Source organism: Tamandua tetradactyla, chromosome 9 (assembly GCF_023851605.1).
Source record: "Tamandua tetradactyla isolate mTamTet1 chromosome 9, mTamTet1.pri, whole genome shotgun sequence".
NCBI lineage: Eukaryota > Metazoa > Chordata > Mammalia > Pilosa > Myrmecophagidae > Tamandua > Tamandua tetradactyla.
Window position 1 is genome coordinate 6808564 of NC_135335.1, and position 21025 is coordinate 6829588.

At 45.2% G+C, this 21025-nt stretch overlaps 1 pseudogene; it reads right to left on the bottom strand.

The window, feature by feature from the left end:
* Nucleotides 1-2020: 2020 nt before the first annotated feature.
* Nucleotides 2021-19160, bottom strand: LOC143645505 (uncharacterized; annotated as a pseudogene).
* Between the last annotated feature and the right edge of the window lie 1865 nt (nucleotides 19161-21025).

Consider the following 21025-nt stretch of genomic DNA (forward strand, 5'->3'; position numbering starts at 1 on the left):
AGGTGACAACATGTCTCCACCCATTTGGGTAGGTCTTGATAAGTTTCTAGAGTCCTTATAAAAGAGGAAACATTTTGGAGAATGGAGATTCAGAGAGAGCAGAGAATGCTGCAGCACCACGAAGCAGAGTCCACCAGCCAGCAACCTTTGGAGATGAAGAAGGAAAATGCCTCCCAGGGAGCTTCATGAAACAGGAAGCCAGGAGAGAAAGTAGCAGATGATGCCTTGCTCACCATGTGCCCTTCCAGCCGAGAGAGAAACTCTGACTGTGTTCACCATTTACCCTTCCACTTGAGAGAGAGAGAAATCCTGAACTTCATCGGACTTCTTGAACTAAGGTATCTTTTTCTGGATGCCTTAGATTGGACATTTCTATAGACTTGTTTTAATTGGGACATTTTCTTGGCCTTAGAACTGTAAACTAGCAACTTATTAAATTCCCCTTTTTAAAAGCCAATCCGTTTCTGGTATATTGCATTCCAGCAGCTAGCAAACTAGAACAGGCTTAGAGAGAGTGAGGCCACATCTGAGCAACAAAAGAGGTCCTCCAGAGGCGACTCTTAGCCATGCCTATAGGTAGACTAAGCTTCTCTGCCATATGCATAAGCTTCACAGGTGCAAGCATCAAGATCAAAACTTGGCCTATCGATTTGGATGTTGGAACTTTTTATTTTGAAATATTTTCTCCCTACAGAGAACTCTAACATACCCCTAAACCCAGATGCACTAATTTTAACATTCTGCCACATTTGCTGTATCATTCTATCAATTTCTCCGTAAATTTAAATCCATCCATCTATCAACCCATTTTCTGAATACTTGTTGTAGCTTAAATGCATCATGTACCTTGAACCCTTAATACTGGTGTGCACGTTTCCTAAGAACAAGGGTATCACTATGCAGTTATCAAGTTCAAGAAATTTAACATTGATATAGAGCTTACAATCTATATTCAAATTTTTCCACATGTCCCAATAGTTTTTTTTTTTAACATTTTTAATTGTAAAATATAATATGTCAAAACAAACAAAGAAAAAAGCAATAATTTTCAAAGCACACGTCAACAGGTAAGTTACAGAACAGATTCCAGGATTTGTCACAGGCTACTGTTCCACCATCTCAGATTTTTCCTTCCAAATGCTTCCTAGCACTGGAAGCTAGAAGGAATTTTATTATAGTGACTCAGCAGTTGAATTCTTCTGCCAAATCCTTTTCTCTCTGCTACACTTCCTCCTTCTCCTTTGATCCTTCTCCCAGTCTATGGGGATCTTTGGGCACTGCCTGTTCTGACTTTTACATGTTGAGAAGAGGTGTCAACATTAGTTGTAATTAGTTGATAATGTTGGAGAGGCTGGTTCCTTTGGGCATCAGGACCCATCTGATAAGGGCCATTTTGTATAATACTTCCTATAGTTTTTTTTTCACTTGTTTTTAGTATGTTATTTATTTTTGGATCAGCCAATTTCACAGAGCAACTTAGTTACAAGGGAAGATGGTGAATTGAAAATTAAAAAAAAAATTTATTCTGAAAGCCTTTAGGATGAGAAAGTGTTTCTATGGTAAAAACTCGCTACATATTACTATTTAAAATAGTATAAAGCCAGTAAATTAACATTTATATTAAAATATAAACATGTCAAAAGAATGAAATGCAGAGTTTTTAATTACGTATGAATTAAGAATTACTTGTCCTTCTTTCAAATCAAATGCTTACCTGGGATGGCCTATAATGTAGAAATCTTCACTTGTTGTATGTATCAGTTCCCGTAACAATATTCCTTGTGTTTGTGTGAGTGTTTCTATAACTGCCTGCATGCATCTGTGTGTATGCAGTTTGGCTCTGACTTGTGTGTTTGTGGGGGGGATGTTCCAAGCCACAATCATTATTTTCTTTTTCGGGAAATGTTTCTGACTCTTTGCTTCATTTTAGTCATTAGAAATGAGTAGCTTGGCTTAGGCTTCACGGCTTTTCCTTTCAGATGCAGTTGGTCATGCCATAAAATGTAAAGAAGAAAACTCTTCAAAAATCCTGAGATTTATAGATGGCACAATTGCTTCCAGCATCCCATTCCATCCTCTGGAAATCGATCGTGGCGCTTTCCAATGTTACTCCACTCATGACTGATAAAAACGAGAGCCTTCAGTTGAGGTCATTCTAATTGCTTGGAAATTTGATGTAAGGACAAATACTCTAATGAGTTACAGGCTCAGAGGTGTGTAGTCGTGTTCCCAAATGACAGCTGGAATCTGCAAGAGTTTTCCGCAGCTGGAGAAATAATGCTTGCAGCAGCAAAATGCAGTTGAGCTTTATTTGTTGCTGTGGTGGGTTGTTCTACCGACAGGAAAGTAAACATGCCAATAAAACAGGCAGTTTGTTCTAAAGAAGCAATTGCAAACATTCTATAGAAATCCCGCTCCCTAGCGTATCTAATCAATTCATCGGGGTCAGCGTTCCACTTTGAATCTTGCAGCTGCCACCATCTCAGGTAAGCTTCACAAAGCAAACAAAATATTCAGTCTTCCATGCATATTTACTTTCATATTGAAAAGAATATGCCTGTAGGGCTTTGCATAAAATAGCATTAATCAAGATGACAACAGGATCACATTTGAGATATTTTTCAACAGGATTCTGGCAGGATTTGCAGATGGTTATCTTCAGCACTCAGTGGTTATAGCCTCGGCCCAACTGCTTAGCCTCTTGGGTACATTCCATGCACCTGTACGGATGGGAAGAGGCAGCAATAAGACGCTGCCACCCCCTGCGTGCTCCCTTTCACCGGACGATCTATTGATTTTTTATATATAACCTGCAGAAGTTCTCTTCTCCTATTTTGATAAGAACTTGCTCATAAATAGGTGGAAAATCTTAGTAAATGCTTTTTCTATATTGATTGATATTACCACAAACTGTTTCTCCCTTATTTCCTTTAATATGTGCAGTCATACTGATACACTTTTTAATGAATTCCTGGAATAAACCCTATATGATCAGGATTTTTTTAAAACTTTTTTTATTGGATAGTATGACATACGTACAAAACAAAGAAACAAAAAAGCAATAGTTTTCAAAGCACTCTTCAAAAAGTGGTTACAGGATAGATCCCAGAGTTTGTCATGGATTACCATATGATGCTTTCATATTTTTCTTTCTAGCTGCTCCAGAATATAGGAGGCTATATTTTTTATCATCACAATTGACTTTTTTCCCTTCCTTTTTGTGAACAATAGCATATATACAAAAAAGTCATAAATTTCAAAGCACAGCACCACAATTAGTTGTAGAACATATTTCAGACATTGACATGGGTTACAATTTCACAATTTTAGGTTTTTACTTCTAGCTGCTCTAAAATACTGCAGACTAAAAGAGGTATCAATTTAGTGATTCATCATTCATATTCATTTGTTGAGTTCTATCTTCTATGTATAACTCCACCATCACCTCTTTCCTTCCCTCTTTTTGGGGTTGTTTGGGCTATGGGGATTCTGATTTTTTGATATTGGAAGGGTCTGTCCTTAATATTGGGTATGGAGACGGAACTATCTGATGTTCTGGAGAGGCTGGGCTAGGTGTCAGGACTTATCTGGACTAGGGACCCATCTGGAGGTTGTAGGTTTCTGGAAAGTTACTCTAGTGCCTGGAATCCTTGTGGAATCTTATATATTGCCCCAGGTGTTCTTTAGGATTGGCTGGAACGGTCCTGGTTGGGGGTTGGCAAGTTATGATAGGTAGCAAGGTCTACTTGAAACCTGCGTAAGAGCAGTCTCCAGAGTAGCCTCTCAACTCTATTTGAACTCTCTCTGCCACTGATACTTTATTAATTACACTTCTTTTCCCCCTTTTGGTCAGGATGTAATTGTTGATCCCACAGTGCCAGGTCTGGATTCATCCCTGGGGGTCCTCCCCCATGTCGCCAGGGAGACTTTCACCCCTGGAGGTCATGTCCCACATAGAGGGGTGGGCGATGATGTCACTTGCACAGCTGGGCTTAGAGAGAGTGAGGCCACATCTGAGTGACAACAGAGGTCCTCCAGAAGAAACTCTTAGGCATGCCTATAGGTAAGCTAAGCTTCTCCAATATCTATACGAGTTTCACAAGAGCAAACCTCATCATCCAGGGCATGGCCTATTGACTTGGGTATCCCTAATGTTTAACACAGTATCAGGGGATTCCCTAATGGTAAGGTTTAATAGTTTCATGGTCTCTCTCCCCTCCCTCGGGGGACTTTGCTAATACTTTTTGATTATCTTCTTAATATACTCTAGGATGTTTCCAGGCATTACAATAATCTATACAGGATTAAAGGACCTCTTTCTTATTCTGTGCTCCCTGTGTTTCAGTTGTTCAAATGAGCTATACAGATAGGTTGAATTAGATTATGCACTACAGAAAATTTCAGTTCCAGATGAAATAAACTTTTCTTCCATTGGTCTCAAAGAGTGTGTGTGGTTCTAAAATATAGACACTGTCTTCCCTACCCCTGTGTTCCGAATTACTTAAACCCCAACCTGTTCGGCTTCGTTCTTATCTCTAAGTATCAAGTTATATATATAAAACAGCCTCTCAAAATCCAGAAATAATAATCACCACTCCGGACTTAATGTGTCTGCTCTAAGAGCTTACAATCTAGGCCCCTGTTTTCTTATAAGCATTTTCTAAAGGTGACCATACCGTTGTTGTTTTTTTGTTTCTGGCTGATTTTGTCTCAGCAAATGTCTCACATGTTCATTCACATCGTTGCATGCCTCACGACATTGTTCCTTTTTGTAAGCACAACCTCTGGTCATAAGTATACACCACTGTTTTCCAATCTACTTCTCCATCAGTGCATCCTTCAGCCACCTGCATTCATCGGGCATCATGTAGAGGGCCCAAAGTTCACAGTCCATCAACGTTCTCAATTTTAGATAATTTCATTGTTCCCAAAAGTCTGACAACCAATAAGCACACCCTTGCCAAATAGGAAATCTAAACCGCCTCTTAACTCTTGTCCCTCCCCCCGTTATTTGCCTCTGCTGTTGCTGTGGTAGTGCTGATGGTTTCCTTTTGAACATAGCTCATAGCATGCAATAGCAGTTTCCCCCCTGTACCCTGGACTTAGACACTCTTTATGCAAGAATCATATCTTTGAAGTACTTCTTACGAGAACTCATTCATATTTCTGGTGTGAGTCAGTGGGACATGTAGGTCTATACAATCCCTTTCAATCTTGTTCATCTTCAATATGGTATTATTACTTATAGACCCACTAGAGAATCAATCACCTTCATTCCTCTCTATTCCCTTACATTGGAGTTCAACCTCATTAGCTAACAGTTCACCCGTCCCTAGCTTCTATGTATCTCTAAGTCCCCTGTATTCTGCATTATAAACCTCTGATTATACCTCTATGCAGATCATGAAAGTGGAACCATGCAGTATCTGTCCTTTTGTGTCTGGCTAATTTCGCTCAGCATTACGTCCTCAAGGCTTATCCGTCTTGTCATGTGCTTCAGGACATCATTTTGTCTTACTGCTGCGTAATAGTCCATCATACATATATACCACATTTTGTTGATCCACTCGTCTGCTGATGGGCATTTGATTTGTTTCCATCTTTAAGCAATTGTGAATGATGCTGCTATGCACATTGTTATGCAAATGTCTGTTTGTGTCGTTGCTTTCAGCTCTTCTGGGTTTATACCAAGATGTGCTATTGCTGGGTCATAGGGCAACTCAATATTTCATTTCCTAAGGAACTGCCAAACAGTCTTCCATAGTGGCTGCACCATTATACATTCCCACCAGCAATGCATAAGTGTCCCAGTTTCTCCACATCCTCTCCAACATTTATAGTTTCCTATTTGTTTAATAGCAGCCGTTGTTACAGATGTGAGGCGGTATTTCATTGTAGTCTTGATCTGCATTTCCCTTATGGCCAGTGAAAAATGAGCATCTCTTTATGTGCTTTTGAGCCATCTGTATTTGCTCTTCAGAAAAATGCCTATTCATATCTTTAGTCCATTTTATAATTGGATTGGTTTGTTCTTTTGTTGTTGAGTTGGGTGATTTCTTTGTATATGCAGGAAATCAAACCTTTGTCTAATATGTGATTTCCTAATATTTTCTCCCGTTGAATTGGCTGCCTCTTCACCTTTTTGACAAAATCTTTTGAGGTGCAGAAGCATTTGATTTTGAGGAGTCCCCATTTATCTATTTTTTCTTTTGTTGCTTGTGCTTTGGGTGTAAAGTTTAGGAAGCTACCTCCTATTACCAGGTCTTGAAAATGTTTCCCTACATTTTCTTCTAGAAGCTTTATGGTGCTAGTTCTTATATTTCGGTGTTTGCTCCACTTTGAGTTAATTTTTGTGTAGGGTGTAAGATAGGTGTTCTCTTTCATTCTCTTGGCTATTGATATCCAGTTCTTCCCTGCCCAATTATTGAAAAGACTGTTTTGTCCCAGTTCAGAGGATTTGGGGGCCTTGTCAAAAATCAGTTGACCATAGATTTGGTGGTCTATTTCTGCAGTCTCAATTTGATTCCATTGGTCAATGCTTCTGTCTTTGTGCCAGTACCATGCTGTTTTGACTACTGTGGCTTTATAATACGTTTTAAAATCAGGGCGCGTTAATCCTCCCACTTTGTTCGTTTTTAGGATGCTTTTAGCCAATCTGGGTCTCTTTCACTTCCAGATGAATTTGGTAGTTAGCTTTTCCAAATCTTCAAAGTAGGTTATTGGAATTTGGATTGGTACTGTGTCGAATCTGTAGATCAATTTGAGGAGAATTGACATCTTAACTATATTTAGCCTTCCTATCCATGAGCAGGGAATGTCTTTCCACCTATTTAGGTCTCCTTTGATTTCTTTTAGCAATGTTATGTAGCTTTCTGTGTACAAGTCCTTTACCTCCCTAGTTCATTCCTAAGTTTTGATTCTTTTAGTTGCAATTTTGAATGGAATTTTTTCCTTAACTGACTCCTCAGCTAAGTCATTGCTTGTATATAGAATGCTACTGATTTTTGCACATTAATTTTATATCCTGCCACCTTGCTGAATTTATTAGCTCGAGTAACTTTGCTGTAGATTTCTCAGGATGTTCCAAGTATAGTATCATGTCATCTGCAAACAATGAGAGTTTTACTTCTTGTTTTCCAATTTGGGTGCCTTTTATTTCTTTGTCCTGCCTGATTGCTTAGCTAGAACTTCTAAAATAAAAATAAATATAAAAGAAAAAAAGAAAAGAGAAGAAAATCTAGAATAATGGAACGGTAACCCATAACAAACTCTAAAATCTGTTCTGTAACTACTTGTTGAAATGTGCTTTGAGAATCATTGCTTTTTCTTTCTCTTCTTTGTATGTATGTTTAACAATAAAAAACATTTTAAAAGGTGGCAAGTGGAACACACTAAACACACACATACACACACGCGTGCATACACAAAAAAGTGGCATGCATTCTAATAGCACTTTTAAAAGTGCTTGTCCCTTGCCCATCAAAATTACTTGATTGCTTGCAATCAGACTCAGGTCAAATTGCTTGTTAGGAGACATTTACATCCCACTGTTTGTGGTAGCATTATTCACACTTGCAAAAAGATGGAAGCAATCCAAGTGTCCATCAACTGACAAATGGATAAACAAAATGTGGTGTATACATATGATGGAATGCTATTCGACAATAAGAAGGAAAGAGGTCCTGAAGTATATGACAACACGGATGAAACTTGAGGACATAATGCTGAGTGAAATAAACCAGACACGAAAAGACAGATATTGTACGATTTCACTAATATGAACTATCTAGAATATGTAAACTCATAGTCAAAATAGAGAATATAGGTTACCTAAAGATTGACAGTAGCCAGAGAATGGGGAGTTGTGTAACATGGCACAGAATTTTAATGCAGTTGAATTTTTTTTTTTTTTTTTTTTTTAAAGGAAAGACAGAGAGAAGGAAGGAAGGATAGAAGGAAGGAAGGAAGGAAGAAAGGGAAACATTTTTTTTTTAAACATTTTCTTGTTTTATTGTATTCTGTTTCTCCGTATTTGTTACATGGGCTGGGGCCGGGAATCGAACCGAGGTCCTCCGGCATAGCAGGCAAGCACTTTGCCCGCTGAGCCACCGCGGCCCGCCCTGAATTTTTTTTTTAATGCAGTTGAATTTAAATGTTTGGAAATGAATAGAGATGAGGTTAGCTCATTATTGGGATTATAAGCAATAGTGCTGAATTGTAGGTAAATTTGGTTAAAAGGGGTTGTTTAGAGTCATGTGTGTCATCAATTAACACTATAAATATAAATAAGTTCTTTCATGAACTACTGTAAATATATGATACTTATGCAAAGAGTTAATAATAGCGTGGAGTGCCTGTTTGAATGTGTGGTGGGCCTCAGAAAAGCCATGTCCTTTAATCCTCATTTAATATTGCTGGCTGGAACCTTCCTTATTGTTCCCATGGAGATGGGACTCCATGCTTTCCAGGTGGGTCTTGATTAGTTTACTAGAATCCTTTAAAACAGAAGCATTTTCAAGAGAGTCTCCAGAGACCCACGAGAACCATGAGAGCCCACGCGGCCAAAGACTTTGGAGATGAAGAGAGAATACGCCCCTTAGGGACCTTCATGAAACAAGAAGCCTGGAGAGAAAGCTAGCAAATGTCACCATGTTCGCCATGTGCCTTTTCAGTTGAGAGAAACCTTGAACTTCATCGGCCTTTCTTGAGTGAAGGTAACCCCTTGTTGGTGCCTTAATTTGGACATTTTTATAGACTTGCTTTTATTTGGACATTTCTATCACCTCAGAACTGTAAACTTGCATCTTAATAAATTCCCCCTTTTCGAAGCCATTCTGCTTCTGGTATTTCATATTCCGGCAGCTAGCAAACTAGAACAGATGGTATTTGGGGTAAAATTACCTGTTGCAAATTGAATGTTAGGGAGGCTTCCCTCCACTGAAAGGAGCTCATTATCAAAGTGGAAATTTTTTAAGTCCCATTTGAGTACCTGCCAGACAAGGAAATTTTCCTTGTACACCTGTACTGGTTTGAAACTGTTATGTACCCCAGAAAAGTCATGTTCCTGTACTCTGTTCTTGGGGGGGGGGGGGGCAGACCTATTATGGACAGGACATTTTGATTAGGTTGTTTCCGTGGAGATGTGACCCATCCAATTCAAGGTGAATCTTAATCGTCTTTACTGGAGCCCTTTATGAGAGGATAAGAGGCAGAGACATTTTGAAGAGAGCTCAGAGACAAAAACACCCAGGGAGAAACAAACAAGGACCCACAGAAACCCAGAGACATTTTGGGGTGAAGGACCAGCAGATGTCACCATGTGCCTTCCCAGGTGACAGAGGAGTCCCAGGAATGATCGGTCTTTCTTGAGTGAAGGTATCTTCTTGTTGATGCTTTAGTTCTGACATTTTCATGGCCTTAGAACTGTAAATGTGTAACTTAATAAATCCCCTTTGTAAAAGCCAATGCATTTCTGGTATCCTGCTTTCCGCCCGCTTTAGCAAAGGAAAACAATACCAAGAAGAGCAGACACAGAAGGACTTCTGCCACTAGCCCAAACCCAAACAACCAAAGTTCAAAATGCCTTTTACCTGAAGACACCCAAAGAAAGGGATAGAATTGCAGAGAAAGCCCTGGGGGAACCTCTGAGCCAAAAACAAAACAGAACAAAAATATAACAGTATGTTTCTTAAGGTTCCTCTTTATCTTTTGAAATTTGAAATCCTCACCAAGACAGCTAACTCAGTCAGTCAATCCAGCCCCCAGTTCATTACCTCTGGCCAATACGAAATAAAGCCCAGCTGCCCTGAACCCTTCCCTATAAGATGGGCAAATCCTGGTCCAATCAGTAGGAGGCAAATGAATTTCCTTCCAAGGTCTATAAAAATCTTTTGCCATCCTGGAACCCTGAAGCTGCTTCCATTCTGGCTTCCTTTGTTGCAGCAAAACTTTGGTATCTGGAGTAAAATGCCATAGTCCATTTTACTACGTTGGAGTAAATATATAACTAAATAGAGTTGGAGTTTTCTCAACTCCAGTTTGCTTCTCACGACAGGCCAGAATGTCAACCAAATAAAGGAAGGCCTGGAGCAGAGAGGGCTCCCCAACAGAAATCCAGGATTGTGGGGGAGACGTCAGATGTCAGAGCTCAAGGGGCTCTTGCTGGAACATTGTGGAATCCAGCGGCAGCTCCAGAATCAATTCGGTGATCACTTAGATCCCAGTTCTGACACTATGTCACGCCAACCAAGAAACAACCCAAGCCATAAGGCAGCTTTTTTTTTTTTTTTTTTTTTGCGGGGGGGGGGGGTGCCTTAGAATTGCAATTTAAGGAGAACAGATGCAGGCAGCATTCCAAATTGCATCCCGTCTTGGCATTTCCAGGCAAGGGCTTTTAAAGAAAAAGAAGAAGATCAGACAGGCTGTTGGTGGTGGGTAGGCATTTGGGGAGCTCCTCACGCCCTTTGGCTTAATAGTCCTTTATTTTGTGGCTTGTTTGGGCTGTCTGGATGGGTCTCAGGGTTTTCAGCTTTGTGGCTTCTGGCTTTGCAACCTCGCAGTAGATGATTTCTGGCTGGGACCCCATCGTCAGTCACCTCCAGACACACCTCCCCGCTCTGTTTTAAACCCCTTAGTCATAGCAACTTAATTTTCTTTTATTTCTTTTTAACAGTCTTGATCTGTTTTAAGTATCAAGCTCACTAGCCTCAAAACACTTTCTGGAAAGGAAAAACATTCAGTGTTTCACCATTAATTATAATGTTTATTGCAGTTTTTTTCATAGATGCTGTTTATCAGGTTTTGAGAGTTTCATTCAGTTCTTAGTTTGTTGAGTTCTGCTTTTGTTCGAAGTCCTACATGGGTATTGGATGTTGTCATATATTTTTTCTGGGTCTCATTAGATGATTTATTTTTATCTTTCATGTTATTAACATGGCATATTACACTAATGGATTTTTGGATGTTAAATTGCCCCTGTATTCCTGCAACCAATTCTCCTTGTTTGTGGTATAAAATCCTTTTAATATGGTGCCATATTTGGTTCACTGGTATTTATTTGAAGATGTGTGTCCATATTCTTAAGGATATTGGACTGTAGTTTTCTTTTCTTGTGTTATGCCTGTCTGGTTTAGGGATCATAAATGAATTTGAGAGTGTTCATTCCTCTTCTATTTTTTTGTAATTGTTTGATGAGAATTTGCATTTTTTCTCATTAAATATTTGCTGGAAATTACAAATTAGAAAAAACATTTTCTGTTCCCTCTGTGAAGAGTCATGAGTGACCCTTGGCCGATGAGAGCAAGCACCAGTGCTCGCAATACCGTGTGATGGCAGCTCCGTGCTGAAAGTACAATGAACGGTTCAGTGGCAGAATGCTCGCCTTCCACGCGGGGGACCCGGGTTTGATTTCTGGATCATGCACCACCACCACAAGCCCCAGAAAAAAAGAGATGCAAAAGTATGCTGAACGAAGCTCAGTGTGAGTGTGGGTAAGGGAGGGGGGCTGGGGCAGGTAGGACAACAGAAGGAAAGATAGAGGAGAAAGACTGAGATGATGTAACTTAAGAATGCCTAGAGGGCGGGCCACGGTGACTCAGCAGGCAAGAATGCTTGCCTGCCATGCCAGAGGACCGGGGTTCGATTCCCGGTGCCTGCCCATGTAAAAAGAAAAAAAAAAAAAAACCATTGCTAAAAAAAAAAAAAAAAGAATGCCTAGAGCAGGGACAAGGATGGTGAGCAAATGTACAAATAAAAGAATGTTTTTGCATGAGGGAGAACAAATGAATGTCATCACTGCCAGGTGTTGAAAATGGATGGTATAGAAGAAAAGGTACAATCGAGGCAAGCTAAGGTCTGTCACAGGAACACTGCAATATGCTGTCATCAGGTGTAACAAAGGCAATTGCCAAAACTAAATGTCAATAAGCAGGGGATATGGGGGAGGGGTATGGGATTCCTTGGGGGAAGAAAAGGAAACGTCCTCATATAGATTGTGGTGGTGAAGACATGTCCTCATATAAATTGTGTGATTATACCAGGGACCATTGATTTTTTTTACTTAGGTTGGATTGTATGATGTGTGAGTAAAAGAGTAAAAATGAACAGAAGGAAACGACTACTAGAGACAATGTGGAAAGATGTTCCTAGTCACTGCTGGTGGGGAAGCTGAGAGGTGCAGCCCCTCTGGGGGGCAGCGTGGTGGGGACACAGGAGGCGAGGGGTGGGGTTGCCATGTGGTCCTGCAACCCCGTGGCTCAGCATATACCTGGAGGAACTGAGAGCGGGGACACGAATGGACATTTGCACACTGGTGTCTTGGCATCAGTGTTCCCAGGAGGTGGCCTAAGGGTACATTGATTGAGGAACCGAAGGGAGAACTGTGGTGTATACGTACAACGGACTACTGAGCGGCTGCAAGAAGGAGTGAAGGTGTGAGGCATGCAGCTGGGTGAATGGACCTCGAGGACAGTGTGTTGAATGAAATGGCAGAAACAAAAGACAGATACGATCATGCCTCCCTCGTCTGGACTAACTATAATGCACAAGCTCGGAGAAGAGAAGGCGAGAGCAGGGATTATCAGGTTGGGACTGTTGTCAAGTTTCCTAGTTTACAAGCTCTTGCAGCAGTCCCATCTGTTCCGGAGTTGTGACTGTTGCCTGTCGTTGCCTGGAGCTTGGCTGCCGAGCCGAGCCGTGGGCCCCGAGGCAGGGGACAGGCTGGCAGGCCCAGCACAGCTCTGGATGACGCCCGAGGAAGCGAGAGCCAGCAGCCGCGCCCCCTGGGGGCTACCGCCCGGAGACGTCCAGGGAAGCAGGGGCCCTGCTGCTGCCGTCACCAGGCACCCAGGCCGGCCGCACGCACTCAGATGACCGATTCCTGAGACACGGGGGTTTCAAAGAGAGAAAGAGATCATGGCTAAGCGCTATCAGCCCGAATAGCTGTCTCTCTAAAGGGCAGCAATTCTGCTGGTTTTCTAGTGCCCAAGGATGGGCAGGTTTTAGGATAATGTGTGCAACGGTTCCAGATGATGTCATTTGAGGTGATCTAATTATTAAGCATGCTCAGACTGATGACATGCCTGGTCACAGGACGCGTGTGAGAAAACCGCAGTCTTAACATGATGGTGGTGTGAGTTGTGGTACTGTCATGTGGTCTAGCTGATGTACAGGTTGAAGTCGAAGCTACTGTGCGCATCTGATGGGCCCGTTTGAGGTCAGCTCCAGCTTCATCTAGCAAGATAGCTTAGGAATTGGGGTGGCTTGATTTGGGGCTGACTCAACTTCCTTCATTAATAAACATTAGGGGCTCTGTGTAGTGGTAAGACCCTAAAGTTGAAGAAAAAGGATTTGGGGGCACACATGGGGGGCCAGTCACGAGGTTCTTACAATCACAAGATAAAGGCAGGATGTATGGCTGACAGTCATTATCAGAGATCAAAACAGCTGGGTTACGGGGCTGCCACCTCAGGCATTTCCCTCTGGTCATTTTATAGCCCATGAGAAATGAAGAAAAAAGCCTCTGAGTCAGGAATCCGAATCATTGGTTAAATCTTAACTCTCGGGCACAGCTGCACCGCTGGCTTAGCCAGTGAACTCCGCTCCCTGGCCCCATTTCAGGCTGCTGTGGCCACCCCCAGGATGGGGGCACTGCAATTCAGAGCTCTCCAAGGCTTGGCTGTGGGCCTGAGGAAGGGTGATTGATTTGGAGGCTGCCCAGGGGACGGGGCTGGGCTGATTTGGGGTGATGGAGGGCAGGGAGGAGCTGGGCCGGCCTGGAGCTGGGGGCACAGATCCAAGGGAGGCCCAGGCCAGCAGTCACTCTGCGGCATGGACCTCTGGCTGCAGGGCAGCGGGATGGAACGACCAGGTGGATGCTGGGCCAGGTGCTGGGGCCCTGTACAATGACCCTGGTCACAGCTGGCATGGCTGCATGGGCACAGCACACTGACCCAGAGAGCCTGGATGAGAGAGGACACTAGAACCCGGCCGGACCAGCATCTTTGGCCTGAGATGCTGTTTCAGTTAGCTAATGCTTCTGGAATGCAACATACAGAAATGGAACAGCTTTTCCAAAGAGGATTTATTAAGTTACAAGTTTATAGTTCTAAGGCCTTAAAAACGTCCAAACTAAGGCATCCAGAGAAAGATACCCTGACTCAAGAAAGGCTGATGTCTGTCACATGGGAAGGCGGATGGTTGGCATCTGCTGTTCGCGTTCCCGGTTCCGATTCCATTGCGTCCAGCTTCAGATTCCAGTAGCTTCCTCTCTAAGAGACTCTGGGTCCTGACTTAGCTGCTCCGGGGCAAAACTCTGGGTTTCGTCTTTTGTCATCTCGTGGAAAGGCATATGGCCACATCTGCCGGAGCTTCTGTCAGCTTTCTTAGCTTCTGGTAGTCTCTTAGGGCTTCTAGATTTCCAGAAGTCTGCATCTAAGCTCTCTCCTAAATGCTTCCCTGTGTCAGCTCTTTTAAGAACTCCGATAAACTAATCAAGACTAACCTTGAATGGGCAGTCACATCTCCATCTAATCAACAGGTAACACTGTAATTGGGTGTGTCAACAGTCTCCATGGAAACAACCCAATCAAAAGATCCCACCCTACAGTATTGAATTAGGATTAGAAGAACAAGGTTTTTGTGGCGCACATACCAGTTTCAAACCAGCACAGATGGCAGGTGCAATGGGGATAGTGGAGCCTACTGCTTCCAGGAGGAGACACAGCCCTCCCCAGCCTCCGGAGACACACCCCTCCCTTCCAGCTCGCACACTCAGCTCCTCTGGAGCCTCAGGGAAGCAGCAAACCCTGGGGAAGTTGAGGACCAGAACCCAGCAAGGAGCTGGGCCACCGTGTCCAGCCAGCACCTGCGGTCTGAACTGCAGGAGAAACACTCAACATTAAAGACATTTTAGCAGAATAACATTAGAACACAATTTTTAAAAAATCAACTCTTAGAGAGGAGCTGATGCATGAAAATACTTCCCAGACCAGTTTCAGCTTTTATCTGCTTCATCTGGCGGTTTTCTCTTTATCTGTAAATAATAGGCTATTATTTACTATTTCTTGACCCATCAGTTTCGGGCATTATCTGTTGGCTTCCTGCTTGGTGGGTGAAAACAGAGCTTACTCAGGCTACCTCCTCTCCCCCCAACACACTGTAATTTAGCTCCTCTGAGAGTTAAGATTTAACCAATGATTCGGATTCCTGACTCAGAGGCTTTTTTCTTCATTTCTCATGGACTATAAAATGAGCAGAGGGAAATGCCTGAGGTGGCAGCCCCGTAACCCAGCTGTTTTGATCTCTGATAATGACTGTCAGCCATACATCCTGCCTTTATCTTGTGATTGTAAGAACCTCGTGACTGGCCCCCCATGTGTGCCCCCAAATCCTTTTTCTTCAACTTTAGGGTCTTACCACTACACAGAGCCCCTAATGTTTATTAATGAAGGAAGTTGAGTCAGCCCCAAACCAAGCCACCCCAATTCCTAAGCTATCTTGCTAGATGAAGCTGGAGCTGACCTCAAACGGGCCCATCAGATGCACACAGTAGCTTCGACTTCAACCTGTACGTCAGCTAGACCACATGACAGTACCACAACTCACACCACCATCATGTTAAGACTGCGGTTTTCTCACACGCGTCCTGTGACCAGGCTTGTCATCGGTCTGAGCATGCTTAATAATTAGATCACCTCAAATGACATCATCTGGAGCCGTTGCACACATTATCCTAAAACCTGCCCATCCTTGGGCACTAGAAAACCAGCAGAATTGCTGCCCTTTAGAGAGACAGCTATTCGGGCTGATAGCGCTTAGCCATGATCTCTTTCTCTCTTTGAAACCCCCGTGTCTCAGGAATCGGTCATCTGAGTGCGCGCGGCCGGCCTGGGTGCCTGGTGACGGCAGTGGCGGGGCCCCTGCTTCCCTGGACGTCCCAGGGCGGTAGCCCCCGGGGGCGCGGCTGCTGGCTCTCGTGTCCTCGGGCGTCATCCAGAGCTGCGCTGGGCCTGCCAGCCTGTCCCCTGCCTCGGGACCCACAGCTCGGCAGGGCAGCCAAGCTCCAGGCAACGACAGGCAACAGTCACAACTCCGGAACAGATGGGACTGCTGCAAGAGCTTGTAAACTAGGAAACTTGACAACAGTCCCAACCTGATAATCCCTGCTCTCGCCTTCTCTTCTCCGAGCTTGTGCATTATAGTTAGTCCAGACAGGGAGGCATGATCGTATCTGTCTTTTGTTTCTGCCATTTCATTCAGCACACTGTCCTCGAGGTCCATTCACCCAGCTGCATGCCTCACACCTTCACTCCTTCTTGCTGCCGCTCAGTAGTCCATTGTACGTATACACCACAGTTCTCCCTTCGGTTCCTCAATCAATGTACCCTTAGGCCACCTCCTGGGAACACTGATGCCAAGACACCAGTGTGCAAATGTCCATTCGTGTCCCTGCTCTCAGTTCCCCCAGGTATATGCTGAGCCACGGGGTTGCAGGACCACATGGCAACCCCACCCCTCGCCTCCTGTGGCCTCACCACGCTGCCCCCCAGAGCGGCTGCACCTCTCAGCTTCCCCACCAGCAGTGACTAGGAACATCTTTCCACATTGTCTCTAGTAGTCGTTTCCTTCTGTTCATTTTTACTCTTTTACTCACACATCATACAATCCAACCTAAGTAAAAAAAATCAATGGTTCCTGGTATAATCACACAATTTATATGAGGACATGTCTTCACCACCACAGTCTATATGAGGACGTTTCCTTTTCTTCCCCTAAGGAATCCCATACCCCTCCCCCATATCCCCTGCTTATCAACATTTAGTTTTGGCAATTGCCTTTGTTACACCCGATGACAGCATATTGCAGTGTTCCTGTGACAGACCTTAGCTTGCCTCGATTGTACCTTTTCTTCTATACCATCCATTTTCAACACCTGGCAGTGATGACATTCATTTGTTCTCCCTCATGCAAAAACATTCTTTTATTTGTACATTTGCTCACCATCCTTGCCCCTGCTCTAGGCATTCCTAAATTATACCATCTCAGTCTTTCTCCTCTATCTTTCCTTATGTTGTCCTACCTGCCCCAGCCCCCCTCCCTCACCCACACTCACACTCAGCTTTGTTCAGCATACTTTTGCATCTTTTTCTTTTTTCTGGGAGGGTGGTGGTGGGTGCATGACCCAGAAATCAAACCCGGGTCTCCCGCATGGAAGGCGAGCATTCTGCCACTGAACCGTTCATTGTATTTTCAGCACGGAGCTGCCATCACATGGTGTTGGGAGCACCAGTGCTTGCCCTCATTGGCCAAGGGTCACTCATGACTCTTCACAGAGGGAACAGTCCCCCAGGCTGAGATGAAGACCGCAGCTCCAATCCTTCGGCCTCACCTCAGGATATTCCCAGATGCCCTTTCTGTCCCCAGCATCCCTGCCCACCAAGGCTGGTCCAGCGAGCAAGGGCTTTGGCACGTTCTGGGTGGCTCTGCTTGACCATAAGGCACCACCCGAGGGCTCCCCACACCCCCAGTGGTCCAGGGCCCCCCTTTGGGCCAATTAGCTTCATCCTGAGTGGGGGAAGGAGCTGAGGGTCAGGATGCAAGGCCCAGATGAGATTTCCTAACCCCCTCCCCACGCACACCTGCAGACACGTGGCCAGGGACCTCGGGGTGCCGTCCACCTGGCTCCCAAGGGTGGTGGGGAGCCCCCTCCTCTGTGACCTGCAGGGATACCTCTTCAGGGCTGGGCCCCAGGCATCATCTGTCTCAGACCCAGTCCTCCTGCTTCCACCACCCCAAACCAGGCTCCAAGGTCCTGGCACCATCGGCCAGACCAAGGGCTGCAGAGACGAGGGACCGCGGCACCTCGCCCAGCAGCAGCGCCTTCTCCTCTTCCTCCTTCCCCCTCTCTCTCCTGCCCCTCTCTGTCCTCCCACACTTCTCCCTCCTCCCCTTCTTCCTCCTCTTTCAACAGCTATTTCTTGAGCACCTACTAAGTGCCAGGCACGGCGCAAGGGGATGAGACAAGGTCCTTGCGCCGGGAGCTTGCTTTCCCCGCCTCACTGTGCATACAGGAGAAAGCCTGTCAGCTACTCACTTCCTTCTCAATATTGCAAAACTTGCTGGAAATTATTCCTGGAATTACCTCCTTTCATCTTGAGCTGGTCTCTCCAGAAGGCAGAGCCCATGACCAGGGTTTGTGGGCAGGAAGCTTACCTGGGGACAGTGGGGGTTCCTGGGAATGGGTGTAGGGGAACCGGGGGGAGTGAAGCAAGGCGGGGGGTGGGATGAGCCAATCCAAGGATGTGTCATGGAGATGGAGCCTCTGGAGACTCCTGGGGTTGTGCCCACTGGGGACATCTGAGGACACATGACACATGCATTTTAGGAGTGTCCCCACCCATGGAGCAGGAGAGGGAAGATTGGGGACAGGATCCCTCCCCTGTTGGTGGAGGGTCATCCCGACTGCCCATTCCTGGCTCTCCCAGGACTCACCTGTGATGCCACCAGGTGGGTTCCCGCAGGTGCCCCATGCCAGGCCGGCCTCAGGGCTGCGACCGCCCAGACTGTGACCTCTTCCTGGGTGGGGACCAGGCACACCCTTTCTCCCCTGTACACAGCAGGAGCTGAGCAAACACCGGCCGCCTGGAGGGAGCCTGGAGCCACCCCTCGGGGAGGCTGCTGACCCTGCTTAGGGGTCTGGCACCCCTGCCCTCTCACCAGGGCAGGCAGGGAAGGAGTCCAGGGCCCCTTTTAGCTCCCCAGTTCCCGGGGCCAGAGGGCCGAGGGGCTCGGGTGGGCTGGGGGTGGGCACCCCGTGGGGGAAGAGAAGGGGCCTACACAGGAACCCCACAGTGGGAGAAGATCCCTAGACTGCTGCATCCCCATTTTCTCCCAGGGATGGTGAGGGGTGATGTGAGGTCTTTAGAAAGAAGCCAGGCAGGTCAGGGAGTTATAATCTATTTTACAGTCAGAAAAGTGGGGAAAAAACTGCACAATCTACCTAAACATCCTCCCACCCTTTGCAAATTTAAGTAAAACTCAGTCTGAACCCCAATTCCCAGGCCTGGGCAGCTCAAGCCCCACTTCCCTCTTTTGCCCCAGAGCTCACCAGGCCTGCTGAGCCCCTCATTGGACCCCAGCGTGAAGGAGCCCCCACTTTCCATGCCCTGAGAAATCTAGTCGCCCTTGGCATTTTGCTGAATCAGCCTGTCACTGAAACTCAGGGTGGGATGCCGAGAGTAGGGTCACATCTGGGGTGGCCCCAGCCCAGTGTCCTGCACCCCAGTGGGCCTGACCCGGGACCCGGGGGCTGACCCTAGGACATCCCAGTCCCGTGAAAGACTTCCGGGAAGAGCAGAGAGGTGCCTCCTTTCTAGACTGACCACCATCCTCCGATTTGCTTTTTCCAACCTCCACTTAGGAATTTCTGATGAAGCAATTGTCTCCATCTCATTATGTATTGTTTTCATAACATGCAGTACAGAAAGGAAAAGTGGGACAAAATAATCATCTTGGTGGGTGGGGAGACTCAGAAGATGGTGCAAAGGCCTCAGGAGGTGACCTCTCTCTCTAAGTCAACTCAGCATGTGAACCTGTGCTGGTTTGAAAGCAAGTATGCCCCCTAAGAAAAGCCATGTTTTAATATAAATCCCATTTCTTAAAGGTAGAATAATCCCTACTCAGTACTGTATATTTGAAACTGTAATGAATTCATCTCCCTAGTTGATGTGATTTAGTTAAGAATGGTTGTTAAACTGGATTAGGGGATGACATGTCGCCACCCATTTGAGTGGGTCTTGATTAGTTTCTGAAGTCCTATAAAAGAGGAAACATTTTGGAGAGAGGGATTTCAGAGAGACCTCAGGAGGTCTTTGTTGGCCAAGCATCCCTTGCTCCTTCCTTTGGTGGTGCGTGTGATTGGAGTGGAACTGGCCACTTCTGCCCAAAGCGATGGCCCAGGCTGGCCACTTGGGAACCGCATCTTCCTGGCCGACCCTGGGACTGATTAGAGGTGAACGTGACGCAAGCTGAGCCTATCAGAGGCCACCCCATATGAAGGTGCCGGGACTGTCAGGGAAGGTTCCCCTGTTGGTTCACCACCCCCTCAGCACAGGGACGAGAAATAACTGGGAGAGAGAGAGGGAGAAGGAGAGCTGATGCTTGAGTTGCTGGGTCTAAGGGGCCCAAAGTCAGAAGCATCAAGTGTCTTCCATTGAACTGAGTCGATACATTCACTTCTGTTTGAGTTGGGTTTCTGTTGCATGCATTCAAAAGCATCCTGATGAATGCAAATAGAATGTTAGGAGGGTGGTATAGGACACGTTTGTTGGCCACATGAGGTGTTCATCCGAGCACAGGACAATTGATGCTATTAATTCAGTAGCAGGTCATTATCCAGATGGAGCTGAGACCGGGCACAGACTACCAGGGGCCAGAACATAATCCAACACGGGATATTCTCATAAGCAGTGGGGACAACCAAATCAATAGGCCAAGGCTTTGATCTTGGGGTTCACCCCTATGAAACTTAATCCTACAAAGGACACCCTAAGCCTACTTAAAATTATGCCCAAGAGTCACCCCCAGAGAACCTCTTTTGTTGCTCAGATGTGACCTCTCTCTCTAAGTCAACTCAGCATGTGAACCTGTGCTGGTTTGAAAGCAAGTATGCCCCCTAAGAAAAGCCATGTTTTAATATAAATCCCATTTCTTAAAGATAGAATAATCCCTACTCAGTACTGTATATTTGAAACTGTAATGAGATCATCTCCCTAGTTGATGTGATTTAGTTAAGAATGGTTGTTAAACTGGATTAGGGGATGACATGTCGCCACCCATTTGAGTGGGTCTTGATTAGTTTCTGAAGTCCTATAAAAGAGGAAACATTTTGGAGAGAGGGATTTCAAAGAGAGCAGAGAATGCTGCAGCACCACGAAGCAGAGAGTCCGCCAGCCAGCGACCTTTGGAGATGAAGAAGGAAAACGCCTCCCGGGGAGCTTCATGAAACAGGAAGCCAGGAGACAAAGCT